Source organism: Macrobrachium rosenbergii, chromosome 41 (assembly GCF_040412425.1).
Source record: "Macrobrachium rosenbergii isolate ZJJX-2024 chromosome 41, ASM4041242v1, whole genome shotgun sequence".
NCBI classification, from domain to species: domain Eukaryota; kingdom Metazoa; phylum Arthropoda; class Malacostraca; order Decapoda; family Palaemonidae; genus Macrobrachium; species Macrobrachium rosenbergii.
The window spans coordinates 46729457-46748427 of NC_089781.1; the positions used below are offsets into that span (position 1 = coordinate 46729457).

An 18971-nucleotide genomic window follows, 5' to 3' on the forward strand; every position below is an offset into this window, starting at 1 on the left:
CTAACTTTTACATTTTGCAGTTTGCGCTACATCTGGGGAAGTCAGCAGAATTTGTTGTTGACATAGCAGTGCCCTAAATGTTATCATGCCTTTAGACTACTGGTTTTTCATTGTTTTATGAAGCATCTTCATGTAGTTTCGTTTATTAAAAAGAATCATAGTGCAGTACTTATCTGAAATTATTTTCTTACTTTTAAAGAAGTATAAAATTGAGAAAACGCTTATATATCAAGTCTATCCATCAGAAGTGACAACTCACTTCATCATCTGCATGTTAATAAAAGGGTCAGACCAAAGAAGGTTGAAGAATCAGGTAAATCCTGACACAGTCACAAATGTGTTAGGTCTATGCAAGGCATAGACCTATTATTCTCAGCTTAGTAACACAAAACAAGTCCATTAAATTGTTCATCAACTAAGTGAAAGTAAGATACTGTACAAGTGCTAAAGCTCAAGGTACGCACTCAAGTGTGTCAGTGGATTTTTCACGTTTTTGGGTTCTTAAAGACTGTAATATGCAGCAAGAGGTAGGTGAATATCATGTTTGTGTCGAGGAATTTTTCGGTCACATTTTTATAACTTTAATTACATATACCTGATTTCACTATATATGGAATCTGGAAGTGCTCATTAGAACAAACGCAATTTTTTAGTGTACAGTATTGTATATGCGAATGAATGTTAGGTTGGGTTGGGTAAAAAATGGAATGTCCACTATTCCAAATGCAGTTAGGCACAGATAAACTAATATTAACTTTCTTTCAGAAACTACATGTTTAGATTTAATGTACTTAAATGTTTGAATATTTAGTAAGGAAATGATTCAGAGTTTTTTTTTATTTTTGCATAGTTTTAAATATTTTATTCCTCACTGGCTGCAATGCATGGTAATAATCTAATAATAAGACTGACCCTAGGCTTAGTATAAAAATATCTGACGACAACAGGCCTTGGATTTAGTATAAAAGTTACTTGGTTTTTGTAACATGCTCATTGATAGTCACTGCTACATTTTCATTGTGTATGTTGGTTCAAAGTTATCTGGCTCATTTGGAGTTCCTAAATTGTATGTGAGTCAAGTTTGGGGTAATTTAGCTTTGTGCAAAATATTGTTGCTTTCGTTGAGTTTTGCCACATTCTTTTGTGACAAAGTAAGTGCTTTTCATAAGCTAAAGAATTCTCTTGTTACGGCCTCAGATCGATCAAAATCGGGCCTTCCTTTAGTAGTAGCCCTCACTGTTTTCGCGATGCAGTAACCACCCCCTTTTTTTTTGTCTCAAAAGGTAATTTTTGAAACTTGCTCATATATCACTGCTTTACTTTCCATTTCTCTTGCAACACATGATCCTTGTACCAACGAGCAAGTTTGTAATATTTTTCCTACTAACTGTTGTGAGTGCTTCCTTTCGTATATTACTGAAAGTTTTCTATGAGTTCCCTGTAGCCTCGTTTTGAGCAGCAGAATTCCCATTCTAGAATGAACATGAACATTGCTTAGTTGCCCCTAGGTGCAATTCTGGCTTTCTCTTTTGGAGAACTGTCATACGGCCTTGTCGTCATTTTGGAATCCCTACCCACACAGTTGACAGGAATTAGGGCCTCCATTACAGACTGTGAGTTTGTTAACCCTAAGAGCTGGCTGGCGACAACAATCTAGTCTGTCTACAAGAACTTTCATGTCTGCAAGTTATCTTTCTTGCAGTGACATCTATAACTGCTTCCAATAAGTCATCTTTTTACCTTTCATTTAATTTTCACCTGTTTGCTTAGAAGACGTTACTTAAACACTTATACTTTAGTAGATTTTCAGTGATCAACTGAATATATTTCCTTTTCTCTGTCTCTTTTATGGATATTACCTGGTGGCCTTGAATTCCTCTCTCTGTGTCTTCTTTCCATCAACTGCTTCCCCATCTACTCACACCACCCTATTCAAACTCCCCCGCCACACCCATCATCCCTTGCTCTCTCTCTCTCTCTCTCTCTCTCTCTCTCTCTCTCTCTCTCTCTCTCTCTCAATTCATGTGTAAATGATACCTCAGGCTCTTACAGGTGCCATGGACAACCTGAAGGAGAGATTTGAAGCTTACCAGGAGAAACTAGAAGTAGCTCTGAATGGCATATTCCGAGAGTCAAAAAGACTCGTGGCCTGGGGATGTACATGCTTCATTCATACTGAGGGAAAGGTCACTCACCAGGCCAACACCTCTGTACATGTTTCTCAGTATAGCAACTAGTGATTACCATCCCTAACTTCAACAGTAAGATCTCTGAATGGATCCCCTTCTGATCCATCTCCTGGGCTAAAGTACATGGTCATTCCAATATTCCAGGAATCATAAAATTTACTTATATGTTGGGCTGTCACAAGGGCAGGGCTCAAGTTGCTGTTAAAAATCTGGACATCTGTGATATGAATTGTGAGTGTAACTTGAGTTGCTCAGGCAATGCTACAGTAACAATTACTGGTTTCACGTGCATTTAAAGCATCATTTCCCAGATCTGAAAGCCCCTCAACACAATGTCGTGGAGCTTGGTGACTTTATTATGCCTGATTATATCTTACTAGCCAGTATGTTGGAGTTGCGGGTAAGCCTTTTGATACCGGAGATGCTGGTGTAGTCTACAATAAAAAAGAGAGACCAGATCAAGGACTACCTGAAGCTGTTATGCTGCTTACTTATAAAGAGTACCAAAGATGGTCACCACCTACTCAAAAAACCCTCACTTTCTTACCAATGGTCAGAATAATTACCACTCCCACCAGGGTACACAGTTCTCAAATGAACAACTACTCCATCTTCCAATGTGACACTGACTAATGGCACTAGTGCCATCAGACCTGACTTATAATACAGAGAATATTCTCAACAAAAGGCAGTTGTATAAACAGCTGAAATGTCCTTTATGCTAAGGAGATCATGTGATAGGGTCAGGGCAAACTACATTACTCCCAACTTTAGGAAAGCCCAAATTCTAGAACTAGGCAACTGTTATAGGTTTCTCCATGGTGGAAACTGAGTCTGCCTCAGGCTGTAAAGTACCCCACTTTCTTGTGTTGCTGAGCCGTTTAGATGCCTACCAGCATTAAACTATTTGCAATCCCAGTACTGGGCAGGCTGAAAAGAGTCACCAAAAATGGAGGGGATCAAGTATGTGTCACAGGTAGTCAATAGTACGCTCACCACAGCAGTTCTTGGTTGCTTAGCCATAGCCATATTAACAGTGAAGGGAGTGAAGGATGAGGCCCAGACTTGAGCCTTCCTAGACAGAGGGTTCCAAAAAGCTTTTGGCCACCCCAATCTAGTGTCATTTCTTGGCTTCAGTCTAGCAGTAGTGTCAGCATTACAAATGCCACATTTGATAACAAGAACTATAACACTCTACACCTTCCAGCATGGGTTGGGCAAGGACGTTACACATTACAGGCTATAGTATCCCTTCACATGGAGCAGGCTATGTATGATCCAGGGCTTCACAATCTGCACAAGCACTTGAAGGTTAAGGGAGTGGCATGGGTTTACAGTAAGATCACCTTTAACTGTGTAAATGACATTTGCATCCTGGCCAGAAACAATTTCTTCCACCTCCTGGTATAGTTCAGGAAGCTGTTGGAAAGATTCACTCTCCTGCAGATGAATGTAAGGGGACTTCCCTGATGAATCAGTCTCACCTATTGGTTGTGAGAATCTACAACTCTCCAGCACAGTGAGCCTGATGGAGGAAGGTCCCTGCACTAAGGGCATCCTGATAAAGGTTAAGATACAAATGAGTAATTGAAACAGTAATGTGTGGATCTTCAATCAATCAAAAGGTGCTACAGGATGAAGCTGCTTGGGATGATATAACGCCACCGAAGACTCCAAAGTAAATCTTTATGAACTTGTCGAAGCCAATCTACAACATTCACTTGTAGATTGGCTTCTACAGGTTCTTGGAAAAGAAGGGTGGTATCACTCTTGGCCATCACATTTTGACTTTTTATGTCTACTTAGACTTCTCACCATTCAAGGAAGGCTCTCTATACATTTAATTGGGGCAACCCCTCAAGAATCAATTTTCCCATCTTCTTCACCAGTAGAAAGGACATGTGACTGTTCCATTAAAAAATGCAGCCTCAGTACGGAATCGAAGCCTCCATATCTTGCAAGCAACAATGGTTCCTAGCAATCCCTTACAGTCATTCTGGCTCCACCTCAGTGACGTTATCCATTACTCCTAACTTTGGGAAGATTTCCAAGTAGTTATCCATTGGATGTTCAACCAGAGAAGAAAGGAGGTTTTTTATCATCTGGGCTAATGAAGTGGCTGATGATCTGAAAAAAAAACACCAGTTATCACTCCACTGTGTGCCAACAGATTAGATTCCTACCAATTTAATCACATGGGCCAAGCAAATCAGACAAACCCTCTTGTGGCATCAGGAACTGAGGTGGCTGCTAGAAGCTTTTTGTCATCACCCACAAGACACCACAGTGTTTCCCCGATAAGACTGTGGCACTAATCACTGCAACTACCAACCATATCACTTTTCCAACTTGTCAATTTATATAAAATATCCTCCTTATGAGGGGGTTACTTGCAAGTAGTCTGGCATGCTTTAGACACAGGTTTACAATAACAAATTTTATGAGGTGAAGCCATTAAGAGTGCTACTCTGATGGATGCAGTTAGATATTATTTGACTTGGAGAGCCGCCTACCATCCTTCCCCGAAAATACTGCAAGTAAAAGAAACAACTGGGTTAATCATTTTAGGGAGCTTGGCACAGCTTTCTACAAAATGCTTATGTTGAGATGCATCCAAGAGATACTTAAGAAGTGCATGCACTTAAGGAAAATACAAGGCATCCACTTGGCTTTGGACAGCTTTTCCTATCCCCTTGGGAAAGAATACAGCTCATGATGACTTTTCACTGGCAATATCATGGCAACCAATCTGGAGGTCAGAAGAGTTTGTGTTCCCCTTCACCTGCACCTCCATTAGTGCATAGAACTTTTAATGGATGATACTCTTGAAACTGCCAAAGTTCTAAGCATCCTTTATCAATTCACACCAAGACAAAACCACTGAGGACCTTCATATCTGAGCATTTAATCAGACTTGTCAAATATTGCTTCACATGGGTGAGGACATGATAGCCTAAATCATTGTTAACAGCCAACCTGTCTAACAACTATCTTGATCCCCCTGTTGAACATGACTCACTAATATGGTAGTTTTGGTGTCTCCTTATGAGATCTATATTCTACCAATGAGACCTTATGATGGATGCTACACATCAAGATGTGGAATCATCCCCAAGTCAAATGCCCCCACAGTGTATGAGATCTGGTTCTCTTGCTTGTGGAAAACTGCTTATGAGGTCAGTATGCTACAGGAGTTTCTGAAGCTCTGCATCAAGTTAGATGGTGTAGACAGATAATGCTGAGGTTCACACTATGGAAGGCATATTCAAAAGTTTTTTATTTTACCAAGATCATACCTATGGAGTGCAGTTGAGTTGCATCCTTCAGAGAAGGACCACCTGCCTCTGGTACACCCTACTACCTCCATCCCACCTCTGTTAACAGGCCCTGCAATCACAATAGGTGGTGTGGTCTAATTTGCCGAAATGAGCAGTCCATCCCAGCCCCTTACTACTTGCAAGTTCCTCACCTGATCTATTTCTTTCATATGTCAAGTCTGACAAGCTTTCTTCATTACTGTTTGGGCTTCTGACCCCTACCCTCTCTCTCTCTCTCTTTGCTAATGATCGTTTAAACGTGCCGATCTCTCATTTGCCAGAAGAATTATTCTCTTTCTGCCTAAAACTGAGATAATGAGAGTGCTTTGCAAGAGAAAGTCTATGAACACAGATATCTGCATTTCACTTACTTTGTAGGCCGTGTAGGTCAAAACTATCACTGCCATCATGCATATGCAATTAAGGGTTCAGCTATAAATGAAAATGGAATTTCGGAAAATGTGTTCAACTTGGACTATTTCTGGTAACACTGCTTTGGTAGCACTGTCTCTCTGAGTTACTCTTATTTGTGTTGGTTGCCATGTATGAGCCTCAGCTCTCAAGTGAAACTTATGGTAGGAGTTTCATTCCAGTCCCATTACAGTATTCATAATGAGATATTCATTGTTCACCAATACAGTATCTCATTTCTTGGTCCATCAGCAATTAATCATGCATTCCTGGTTGAGTACTTCATACCTTCTAACATTGTGCACATTGATAATATTTTCAATCTGCAATTACTTCATTCGCTCAGGATTGTCCTTGGCTGATTATGATGAGTAGCCTAGTAGTTGCTAGAGTACACTGTGTTTGGATATTTATGAGATGAAGTCTTTTGTCAAAGTTACATAGGTCTATAATGCCCTAGTGAATCCTTGGTGATGATACCTTCAACGAGGATTGTGGGATTTTAACTTTATACAGATAACACTGAGCTATTAGGTTCAGCTTCTTTTAATAGTGACTACTTTTTGTTGGTTTGTTTTTTTGTCAAAGCATACCATGGTAACACCTGGTCCTGGAGACCCTTCTAACGAAGCACTCATCACTTTCATTTAAATTCTATACTGTAGTAATAAGACTGATTAATCCTATTACCACCTCTGTACCCCGCAAGATGTGACATTCTTGAGTATGTCCTGCTTCTTCCCCTCCGTTTTATATTCCCTTTCAATAAAACCAATAATTTGCCTGTTATGACTTTCCCTCATTTAATTCAAGCGTATTCCCGTATAGCCATACTCTTCAGTACTTTTAACAGAACCTTTTATGCCCATCACACTTCTCCTCTAAAGCTACTACAGCTATCCTGTAAAGTCCCCACTCAATGGGTTCTCTATGATGAACATCCCGTTTTCTGCGGTGCCTTCACAGCTGACCCGAGGTCGCACATACACAATCTTACTATCATTATTGTGATTTGTATATTTACTACCTGTTCATTTGCCCTTGTACCGAGTATATGTGTCAGAGTATTTTTGCGTCCAACCAGCTATTGTTAATCATTAAGTTTTCTATATGTACCTGTCCTGTTTTGTGTTGAGAAACAGTTTGACCTCGGGTCACTTGTAAATTTTGTATTGGCGGTCTCTGCCTATACGCCGACGTCTGCACGCTGCTTTATAAGCAGGTCGCTTCATCAATAAACCAGCAGTACTTGTCTTCCTGCTTTTTCTTTAGCACTTCTCACAATCCAACATTCTGACACCACAGTAGAATTCTCCAGCCCCTTTCTTTGTCATTTTAAACAAATACCAGCCTTTGGATAAAACATCCCACATCATTGTAGCTTCAGGCCACTGCAGGTAGCTTAAAACCAGTCCAAGTGTAACAATCTCTTTCTGCTTTCTGTTTCAACTTATACTGTAAGTATCGCACATTCAGAGTATCAAGCAACTATAGCTGAGATTTCCACTAAGTGGCTGTCTCACTCGCACCATGGCTGCCATGAAAGTCTCTTCCCCATGGCACAACAGTGTGGGTGTGCAAAAAGTTTTTGGCAAACTCGCATTCCCATCTCACCTATGTGCTTTGCACTTGTCACCTATTTGTTATGAATTTTGATTAGAGCCCTTCTGAGCCATTTTTTATTTTTCATATCAGTTATGGATGACTGATGTGAAAAATAAAAAAATGGCTCAGAAGGGCTCTAATCAAAATTAATAACAAATATCTTGATTATTAGAATATTTTTTTTTTACAGTACCAGTCTTTTCTAAAACAAGGAAGCAGTATTCACTTAAGACCTGTTGCTTCTTGCAATGAATTTTCTTTTACCTGGAGATTTTTTGGGGTCGTGACTGCTCCCCTCTAGCATAGTTCTTATACATTATACATAGCAAACTGCTAAATATCTTTACTTAGTTTATCTCTCTCAATGAAATGAAGTTAATGTCTAAATCTTGATCTGAGAAGAGTATAAACTAAAGTTAATAACTAATTCCTGAAAGTGAATAATCAATATTCTGCTTTTCAAATAAGCGGAAGTTTCTGTATCAAACTGCAGGTAAGGCTGGGATATTGAATTATCTTTTGTTTGGTTGTTTATATTCTGATTTGATTGGTGATGCCTGAGAAGCAGAAAAGTTTACTGAGCACTGAAGGGCCAGAGTGAGTAGCCTTGCTAGAGAAGTTCCCAGGGAAGTTGTTGTTAGTTTGTCATTTCCGGACTTTAGAACCATACAAGTAGGCCGTAGGGTGTGGCCAGTCCCACTGTAATTATATATCAAAAGTCAATATAACATCTCGACTCCATGAATCTTTGCTTAAGACTAAGGAAATCGATAGTATCTGCTGAATGTACACGTCATAACAATTTCATGGAAAGTTACCAGTAATTACACCCAGAAGTAGACACATACACATAGCTTATTATAGCTTATGGTATCCACAGACATTGAACCTATAGTTCATGAACATAAATGAGTAATAACAATCCTATAATCTGAAGAATTTGGCAAATGAAAATGTACGGGCTCTCTCTACTAGTGAATGGATGCAAAGATGCAGTATGTTATCAAACGAGGATTTACTCTTGTGAATGATATACAGCCAGTTTAACTACACATCGCAAGAGCAAAAGGACAAGTAACTTCCCGATTTGACCAACATGAATCGCTTGAGGACGGTTCAATATACATACCTAATCAGAGACTACAAGCTCTGCAAAAGTTAATCATGAACACCAAAAACACATACCTTATCAACCTGATGATAGAGATACCAACTGGTAACACTTCTTTGCACATAACTGAGAAAGATCGTGCAATTTTCTTAATTATTATTATAGTTATTTTCACAAGTTTTTCATTATTATAGGCTTCTATTATTTACAACCGATTCATTGTACTTGCTGGCAGCTCAGAGTACGAATGCGTTACCGGATTGTATCACATATTGTTTTTAAAGGACTTAGGACCTGTAACTGTTATTATACATTTTATGCAATTTATGAACATTGGTCAACTAATGTTGCTAAATGCCATTACTTAAGGTAATTACCATGTTAAAAATTACTTGTATGTATATGCGATATGTACTTATTGTTAGATTTCCATGAATAATGCCGGCATCACACATTGGCAATTCAAGACTGCGACCGTCGCAATTTGCTCATTAATGTTCGGCAGAAAAAAAAAGAAAAGAAAAATAAGCTGATTATGAAACCACGACATCATATGTAATGAACATTTATGACTGCAGTGTCCATGTTGAGATGAGATTACAAACGTGCATAGTCGTACGTGCCAGTCGCCAATGATTCAGGCCACGCCCACATTTAACAGTTTTTACAGGATGGCGACGTCCATGAAGGCATGACGAGTCAGGACGATTTATGCCCGACTTACGTCCCGTGCCGACAGATGCAACGGCAGCGTCAAGTGTCCTGAAAATGCTTTTTTGTAATAACCTTAGTTATGAATCATGCTGATTGATGCTGATTTGTTTGTACCTATGGCGTAACGCGTCGCAATGAGCAAATTACGACGGTCACGGCCTTGAATCGCCAATGTGTGACGCAGGCATAACTGTTGTGACATATGACAGTTTTAAGCAGTTACTGCCAGCCTTCGTATCTGATTATGACTCATGTACTGATCTTTGAATACAATGACCAATGAGGGATTTTTTATAGCCTCAATTTTAACTTACAGAACCAAAGAAAGATGTGACAAAAACAAAAAAAAATTTTGGTACTATCTTCAGTCATTTTCAAGAATTCTGAGGAAAAGAAATCTCTCCTCACTAATAACACACACACACACACACACACACACACATATATATATATATATATATATATATATATATATATATATATATATATATATATATATATATAGAAAGAGAGAGAGAGAAAGAGAAATTTACAATCGGTATATCACTATACTGTTCATGCAACACTAAACTGCTCATATATGACTATATATTATTTCTAAACAACAATCAAGTAAACTGCAAAACTTGCATGTGCAATACTTATTGAACAGGGCAGTTTCTTAATGCTGGTTGATACATGAACTGTTTCCGACGTCTGATTGCTTCAAGATACACATCTCTGTTGAAGATCCCAGCAGCTAATGGAACACTGAAAATAAAGTAAATATGAAATTTTTCGGTACTCATGCTAAGGAAACGTTATCAGTTTTGTTAAAGAATATACGTGTATGAAAAATCTTACACTTGAAGGTTCTACAGCCAATGATCTTTGCAATTTTTCGATTAGCATTAACAGGTGAATTTTAAGAAACACCAGAATAACGATAAACAGACAATCATTAATAACTAGACATTAGATCCGTTACATACAAAGCAGCAAAACCATGTGTATAAATCAACTTTGTACTTTGGCAGCATTGTACGTAGTGCTACTTGGAAGTGGTGTCTTCGAAAACAGTATTTCTGTTTTGCACTCACACACACACATGTCACTTATGAAATTGACTGCCACTGTAGCAGTAGTATCATTGTTCTTTACAATGTGCAAATATTCATATAAGCAAACCGAAAAAGCGATTAACTTGCAAGGGAAGTTTCAACAGAATAAATTCACATGCGACATGTACAGCACACGTTTCACTTCTTTTTATTGTCCCTTTTACACAACCCAATGTAATTAACACTCATATCTAAGACAAAAGTGAAATTCTAACAGTTCTCTGTGTAACTGCCTTTATCCTGAGTTCTTTTCTAAACTTGTGTTGACCAATCCTTTCCACTAAAGTCCTTACTCCTTTCCAGTATCCATAATATTTCCCTGGAATTCTTTAGCAAACACTAAGTGCAAGAGTTGGACCTGATTAAGCAGATTCTCTTTGGCTTCTCATAAACTGCCAATAGTTCTCTGTAAGGAAGGTCATACACAGGACTCTAAGAAATAACTGATTCCATGCTCTGTTTAGTTGTTGTTGACTGTGCTGGCTTTATGCCAGCACGGGCTCTTGCTCACAGAGCGGCCGTAAATGCACGACCGAAATACAGATGATGCAAGTAAAGTATTAGCCAGTGAGCGCGGCGGTGCTCTGTGACTGGCTACCAACCTTGGCTGCTGAATCTGAGTTCCTCACCCCTACCTTTTTAACTATAGTATACATTATAATTATACGTATGCGAGAATAAACAATAAAGTTGTCAAGCTGGCTAGGGCTTGCATGAACCCATAGAAAGAAGTACCAAAATATTCATTGTAGTATTGTGGAGAAATTGTTTACTTGCTAGATTGGGCAAAAAATTTATATCTTTCATTGAAAGAGCATATTTAATGGTCTATATCTGTCCACAAAGTAAACACCATTTGAAGGTTTGTTCCCATTCACATGGACAAATTGAGTCATATTGGTTTCCATGTTGGTCAAAATGGCCCACATAGCCCACAAGATGTGTCCCCTCTGTATGGGACATCATCTGCAACCCTAAAGGCAATTTTTTCTGCACAATCCTCTCAAAATTTTCTGGTTACTCCAGGTTGTTGTTGTGTAGCTCTAGCTGGTTCTTTCTTGTTGGCAAACAAAAATTGCGTATAGCTCAGCAGTCTTATCTTCGGTATTCATTTTAGATCATAAAGTATTATTAAGCTTTTCGTATAACATAAGGGAAAAAGAGAAAAAGCCTTATAAGTTTAATTCTTCAATAAGCTTTTAGTATCACAATAAAAAAAGCAAAAATCTATAAAAAAATTCATAATTCCTTCCAACTGAAAAATGAACAAACCAAAAACCAAGAGCCTCAGTAGTTGCTCAAAAGAACCCACTGAGAAGCCATGGAGGTCAATGTGCCTCGTCCAACAGCTTCTTCTTCTTCTTCTTTTAACGTGCTTTTATTCCCATTTTTGTATGGGGTAAGCACGATGCCTTCTTTTGAAGGACTTTTTGATTTGGCTTTGGGGTAGACCTGTGGTCTCGATCGGCTGCCCTGCCTGACATCACTTAGACCCCGGTACGTATGTTTCATGTATCATACCCGACCCAACGCCCTTTCTTCCCAGCAGCGAGAAGTTATTGCGCGGGTATGGCGAGAGTTCGAGACGTGTGAGATGTTTGTTATGTTTTTAGAAGGTGTTGTAGTGGCTTTGTTTTGTGTGTGTATTTAGTCTGTAACATCCATTTGCTTTTTAAAGCAAACGTCCAACAGCACGAGGTTTAAATTGTTTTGATGAAAATAGGTTATCCACAGAAAAGCCAATGTAATGGAAAGTTCACTTATTCATATCAGACTAAAATGTGGTGCCAAAACTGCTAATTTCAAAACTTTAAAGTGATCAGCTCACACACATATGAAGTCTATAGTAGATTAGATAACTTAAATTGGATATCTATGATGGCTCCTGGAGACTGAAATACTTTATCAGTAAGCGATTAATCTTTGTTTTCATTTTCATATTGGTAAGTTACAAAGTATAATGTGTCAAAGGTGGGATAGAGTTTCTACTTTATTGTATTGGCAAGTTACAAACCACAAAAAGTGAATCAAACAAGATTTTTGTTAATGGCAGGAAAGTGGTGATTGCAAAGTATTATCTTTATATGTAAGAAAATTTCTCAATCCAATTATGAATTTTGATTGTGCACTTCACTATGAGCAGTTCGCATATAGCACTTGGTAGTGCTTACTGGAACATCATTTCTGAAAGTCCATGTCAGAAAATGTCAATTTCATTACACTGTACCTTTAAAGACAAAGTTTCTTTCCTTACTTATGAGTTGCCATCATCATCTTGTCCCTTTACTCTCTTTATTGCTTAGCTCTATTTTTCTTCCAAGGAGTATTTATAGTAACAACCTATTTCCATATTGCTGTTGACTTTTTCAAGTGTACTTTCCATTTCAAACAGGGCATCTTATCATATTTCGTTCAGTTCTCATCCTCTCTTTTCTTGGTAGGTCTTCCGTGTCAGTGACTCTCAGCAAAAAAATTTTATATTTCTCTGGATGTAAATCTGTCCATTCCATCATAGTAAAAACACCTGATTGTCACCCAATCACCTCTTCAGTCATGCCCTTAGTGTCTGTATCCCTCTCGCACTCTTACTTGTTCATTAACAAATATAATGTTTTTATCTACTTTAGACTACGTTTCATGTCCCATTTACATAGAAGTTTGTATTGTTAAGTAACCACAATTGTTATAGTCTGTTTCTCATTTAAGCAGAAAACTAACTCCCAATCGTATTAATTGTTCTGGTAGTCAGAATCTTTCACTTATATGTGAGTTGTAAGCCATTCACTGAATGTGTTTTTCTAGTAAGGGAGCCACTAAGTTTCACCCATGAAAAAATAACAGCACCTAGCAAACAAACCTGCTCTTTCTGTTGCTCAGCCCTCAAAGCCCTCTAACCTGATTTCACAGCCATGGCCTCTTGTATTGCTGCATGTGCCACAAAGTGCTATGAATCCCCAAAGATAAAACTAGAGCTGACTCTGCAGCAAATCAATCTGTAGGGATATCTCTCTGCTAATGTACATACATGGTATCATTAACAATCTGGAGGAGAAGGCTTTGAGCCATTGCAAGTACCTCACAGCAGAACTGGATTCCCTCTTCAAGTGTACCAAGGCAAGGCCTTGCTGGCAACAGCTAGAATTGGAACATCAACCATGGCAAAACGGCGCGCAGCGCCATGAGTACCAGCCCTATTATAAACTACAGAGCTTTGCCAGTGAACTCTAGAAGATATCCCATCTTTTCTATTCTCGTTGGCGAAGTAGAATTATGAACTACGTTCTGGTCCACACTCGAAGTTCAGTGTATGACTGTATGGATGTCCTGATGTTGTAAAATTTACATACTGAGAAGCCTTAAGGGCACAGCAAAGGCATGGAACTGATGATTGATTACAAACACAAATTACATGGCCGTTAGAGAATTAGGGATTTGAAAAAAATTTGACTTACTTGGCACTACTTGGGTAAGTAATAAATGATAGCAACCAGCACTCCCTTAGATCCTGCACTTGAATTTCAGGTAGTACTTGGCTCCTTGTCAAAGAAGACACAAATATAGATGAAGAGCCGGACCTGCAATCTCACATGCAACTAGATCAAGAAAAATATCACACTGCTGTGCCAAATACTATAGAAACAATAAAATATGATGCAATGTTGTGAAAAGAACTTCCCTGGCCACATTTCAATGCCAAATTCCTCAACCATCTTCAGAGATGGGGCAGCCACAATGGTGCCAAGAGTACCAGCCCTATTCTTAACAATGATGGGGCTCTATAGTGAAGCTCTCCAAGGTCACATTTCCTATATTCCCCGTTAAATTATAAGAGTGGACTATGTTTTAGTCCATATTCAAGGCCACAGTGCATGGCCATGCAGATATCTCAATGTTCTAGTTTATGTACCTACAAGGATGCGTCAAGGGTGACGCAAGAAAGGGAACTGTAGAACCAAGAATTATGGACATAAACTGCAACATGGACATTATATTACAAATAGAACACATGTGGATGATAGCTGGCAAAAAGCACATTGACACCTCATTAATCTGCCTCTGCTGTGGCATACTGCAAGGAGTTTGAATAAGTTCTGCATTATTTGGCACCGCTTGGCACAGCAATCCACAGCAGTAACTAACACTTACTTTAATCCTGCACTCAAACAGCAGTTTATCATGATCATGATCACAAGAAACACTGGAGTACAAGCAGATCAAGAAAAGACTTATGCTGCTGTACCAAGTAGTAAAAAGAATCACAGCCATAACAGCATGATAAACCGCCTCTTCCTCACCATTGAGAAATGCACACCACCACAACCAAAAGCCATCCTTACATCCTGTGAACAGAGAATAACCCTCTCATCAATCTCAATACACCAGCAGTAGAGGTAGTTTCCTACACCAAATCCACCCTTCTGCCACAAAGTGAGCTCTGGCTTAAACAGCGCCGGCAGTTTTGTTGCTGCAAGGGGAGCCATAGCATAGGGGTCTTCTTAACCTATACGGGAAACAAGAAAGTCTGGGGTGCAGGATCTAGACCTTTCCTGCTGTCTGAAGGGATGCTAAATGTCATTGTGCGGCCCCAAAGAAATAGTGTACCAGCACTGCAAGGGGAGGCACCATACCTTTGTGTGTCAACAATCCCTTCAGAATGCAGCATGTGTAAAAGTGGCCATGGCTCCAATATGAGCCTCATGCCAAGAAGAGGTCCCTTTACCAATGGAGCTGTAAAGGTGAACTGACTGACAACAACCCCCATTCCAGTTCTTCAGACTATTGAAGGTGGAGATAGGCAATTTGCTGGGCAGTGGGTCATGACGGACATTCAGTTACCTTGAAGGTTTCCCATTGACCCCAGCTGAAGCCCTCTCATTCCGTCAAGTTGGTGTACGCCACTTATGACATCCAGAATGGCTTTAAGCATCGTGAATCAATGCACCTGTAGAGAGGAAGAATGATGTTATAAATACCTCAGACTGGCACAGAGAAGGCCATAATGATGCCTGCCTTCATACCTTATACCAGCTTTGGTGTGATTCTTGCTGACAAACATGTCAACTCTGAAACCCTGGACAACATCAGCACCCTAACCTGTGCTGACCACTTTCATCAGTTTGTTTGCCCTAACAAAAGCTGGACGGTGTAACTCTCTCCAAGGCAGAGGCTGGGCAGCAGCTACTTGGGCTTATGAAGCCATCCATACTAATAAGCATGGAGGAAAGTTTGACCCTGGCAGTTATCATCAACATCGAACACTGGGGAGAAAATGTAACTCAATTGCAGACACATATCGCATATTGTCTGAGAAAGTGATGCCCCTCCCTTCAGGATAAACTGACCTTTACCTGTAAATGAAGGATGGCCTTATCACAGCACTGCCCTCATCTCCAAGGCTAAAAAAATTGGTACTGGCCTCCATAAGGTGGAAGAATCTTCCAGTGACATCATGTTCCCATTTATGAATCTTGTACCACACTTTAAACACTTAAGGATTGTAGCTGGCACACTCATCTGCACTTTTTGCTTTGACAGTAATTGATTGAATTTGCACCTGACAAATATCTGCCCATTAGCTCAACCTTAATTCTTCATAGTAATTTGGTAAAGTGCCACTTGGAACTAAGGAATTTGTTTTTAGTTTGAAATCAGACCTTTTTAGGATATTAACTCGTAGGTTGAAAATAATTTTTCCTATTTGTGAGCTGTTGTCAGCTGGCGTCTTTGACTTTGGCATGACTGACAGGTAGAAATTCTGCTCTCTTCATGCAGAAAATACCGTATTGAGTTCTTGAGTTCCCTGTATATCAAAATGCCATGCTCAATCCTCCCAGCATGGGATAATACAAAGGCACACACATCAACAGTATGAACCTCAGCTTATTGGATTTCGTTACTAATTATTGAATGCATCTGGTAAAAATAAAAATATTTCGTACTTAACTGACTACTCTGGTACGTACACTATATTTATCAACGCTAAAATGAACTTGCAATTGCCTCCACCTCCATACCCCATACCCCCAGGTCCTTTTGAGCTACTACAGATACACCAGGACTGTAATGATGAAAACGAAGTACCAGTAAAAAATACTAGTAAACATGTATGTACTATACAACCAGAAGAGGAGTTGGGCAACGGGAATGGACTTATTCATTTGGATTCAGATCTTCAGCTGAAACTGAATTATTGTCGCTTGTATCCCAATATGACATTCTGCACCCATCTAGTGTAAAACTTCTTGTTTTCAATAACCAATAAACATGAAGCAAGCATGTACAGAACCTACTGGTCACTTTTTACCAGATACGTATTTGATTGTAATAGCCCAAATGCCCTCTTAACTTTCCGAATTCTTCAATTCTTCACACTTTTCGGATACGCTTGTGACTACAAAGTCTCAGACCCATATGTAAGAAATATGAAGTAAATTCTGATGTCCGGTAGCAGGATTCGAACCCACATCCCAAGCATCAACACAAGGTCACGTTGCTGACCTGACCTTTAAAATGCATGAAACTATTATTGTAAATATGCCAAAGACTTGACTGCACACTATTTTTTTTCTAACAGCGACTGTTATAAGCACTTCGTAACTGACATCCTATACACAAGGGAACAGTACTACTGACTCGAGTCTCTGCACAGGCTTATGATTTAGGGTAAGAATATATCCCGTTCATACTACCAATGGGTGTAACATGTGTTTCAGCTACGCCTTTGTCTTCAGAAAATTTTCTTTAATAGATAAAAGTCGTTATACAGTAAATGAAACTGTAAAAAAAGACACACTGACTTGGAACTCACAAAATTCCTTTCTAGTCCGAATGATGCATACCTGCTCAAGTTATGGAAGCAAGTATAAATCAAGTCATGTGAATAAAATGTCATAGATCTATGGTTCTTATGGTGGGGAGGGTAATGCTACAGTAGTTCTTTCAAATTCAGATTAGAGAACATTAGAGAACCTACTACTGACAAAGTCGGGCCGTATATTATGGAAACAATGTGCACATTGAAGTATCAAATGTGGCAAAAAGATTGAAAGTTTTATACAAGATGAAAAATTATATTTTGCCAAGGTACTTATCCTAGATGAGCCTGATGAAATCAGAAGCTAAGCATTCAAAATGCTACCCCATGGTTTTAGTTTTCACAGCGGTGCTTAAAGGAGTGCCTCACATCTAACGGGTTTTGAAATACGTTTCTTTCTTTTATCATTCAGCAGTATTTTATGCTACAAACTCAGAAAACCATACAACCATCGTCAGGCTCAGACTTCGAGTAGGCTATTAGTCTGAGATTCTGTTGACGTTATGAGTGGGCAAGGCTGTTGTGATGTAAAATCATCAAAGGCCTGCGTACAAGAATGCATTCCCCTTCTCCTTTACTAAATACAGCAAAATGCTTTTCATAATTGAAAATGTATTTGTTAGTCAAAATGAAGGAAATAAAACAAATAACAATAAGGAAGGCTAATAATGATAAGGAAAATCTCAACCTAACTGAAAATTTTATGCACTTTTCAATAAGCACAAACTTGTAAAAGTGTAGGATATGTTATTTAATATTTAAATTTTTATATGAAAAGTGCCGAATTTCGTCAATTAATATTTGAAAAACAGGTCGAGGCTTAATCCTATATTATGGTGGGGCACCGTTATTTCTCTCTCTCACATGCATTCATTTGATATTCTTTCTTGTGTCCTTCCCCGAGCAATTTTCTCTAATACTCTGCGGGCGAGCACATCCCACAGTGTCGCCATGACCAACTGTCACTGAATATTAATTTTTTGGTGAAAATAGCTGAAACAGTACAGTATATAGTTAGGACAGGCTATTGATTACTTTGCATGGTATTACGGTGCATTATAAGCTGCACAAGTTGGATCTTTTAATTTTTTTGAACCAGTTAAGTATTTATACTTTATTGTTGTTGAGATGTAAACTCAAATTAATTATTTTACTTGAAGAGTATGTTTAAAGATATTGCACTCATTTACTTTGTTGGGCATGATGCTTTATACTGTTGATACCTTTTATGTTGAAGGTCCCTATTGTTATTGTTTCGTGCGCTGCCATCTTGTGGCGAGTCTTGGAATAAAGGCGCTCACCGGGAAGACATGAGTTTAGGTTGCCAAAATGGTGGACGTAAACGCAACAGGTTATGGGCCCAGGAGCCACCTGATGCACAGTGGCGATGCAGATAAGTATGAGATGTGGGAAGAGAGGTTTAAAAACCATTTAATGAGATTAAAACTGACTATGATGTGATCGAGGCAGACAGCCCAGATACAGCGAAGAACAAGCAAGTTTATGCGGAGCTGGTACAATATTTGGATGAAACAAGTTTCTCCCTCGTGATGCGTGATGCCAAGCATAATGGTGAGAAAGCCTTAGAAATACTTCATAGTCATTATATTGGCACATGTAAGCCTAGAATAATAAAATTGTATAAAGAATTAATCTGAGGATGAAAGAAGATGAAAGTGCCACTGATTATTTGATCAGGGCAGAGCGATT

General features: G+C 38.9%; 1 protein-coding gene across 3 annotated transcripts in view; it reads right to left on the bottom strand.

Moving 5' to 3' along the window:
• The window catches only part of INPP5E (Inositol-3-phosphate synthase), an 830915-nt gene that overhangs the window by 17540 nt on the left and 794404 nt on the right, over nucleotides 1-18971 (bottom strand). For 2 of the 3 annotated variants that reach the window (XM_067084336.1, XM_067084335.1), the window contains one exon: nucleotides 9989-10097. The gene's annotated coding sequence lies outside the window, so the exon portion shown is untranslated. Of the gene's footprint in view, nucleotides 1-1326; nucleotides 4317-9988; nucleotides 10098-18971 lie in introns of those variants that run through there. The other variant, XM_067084334.1, reaches the window with a different exon arrangement.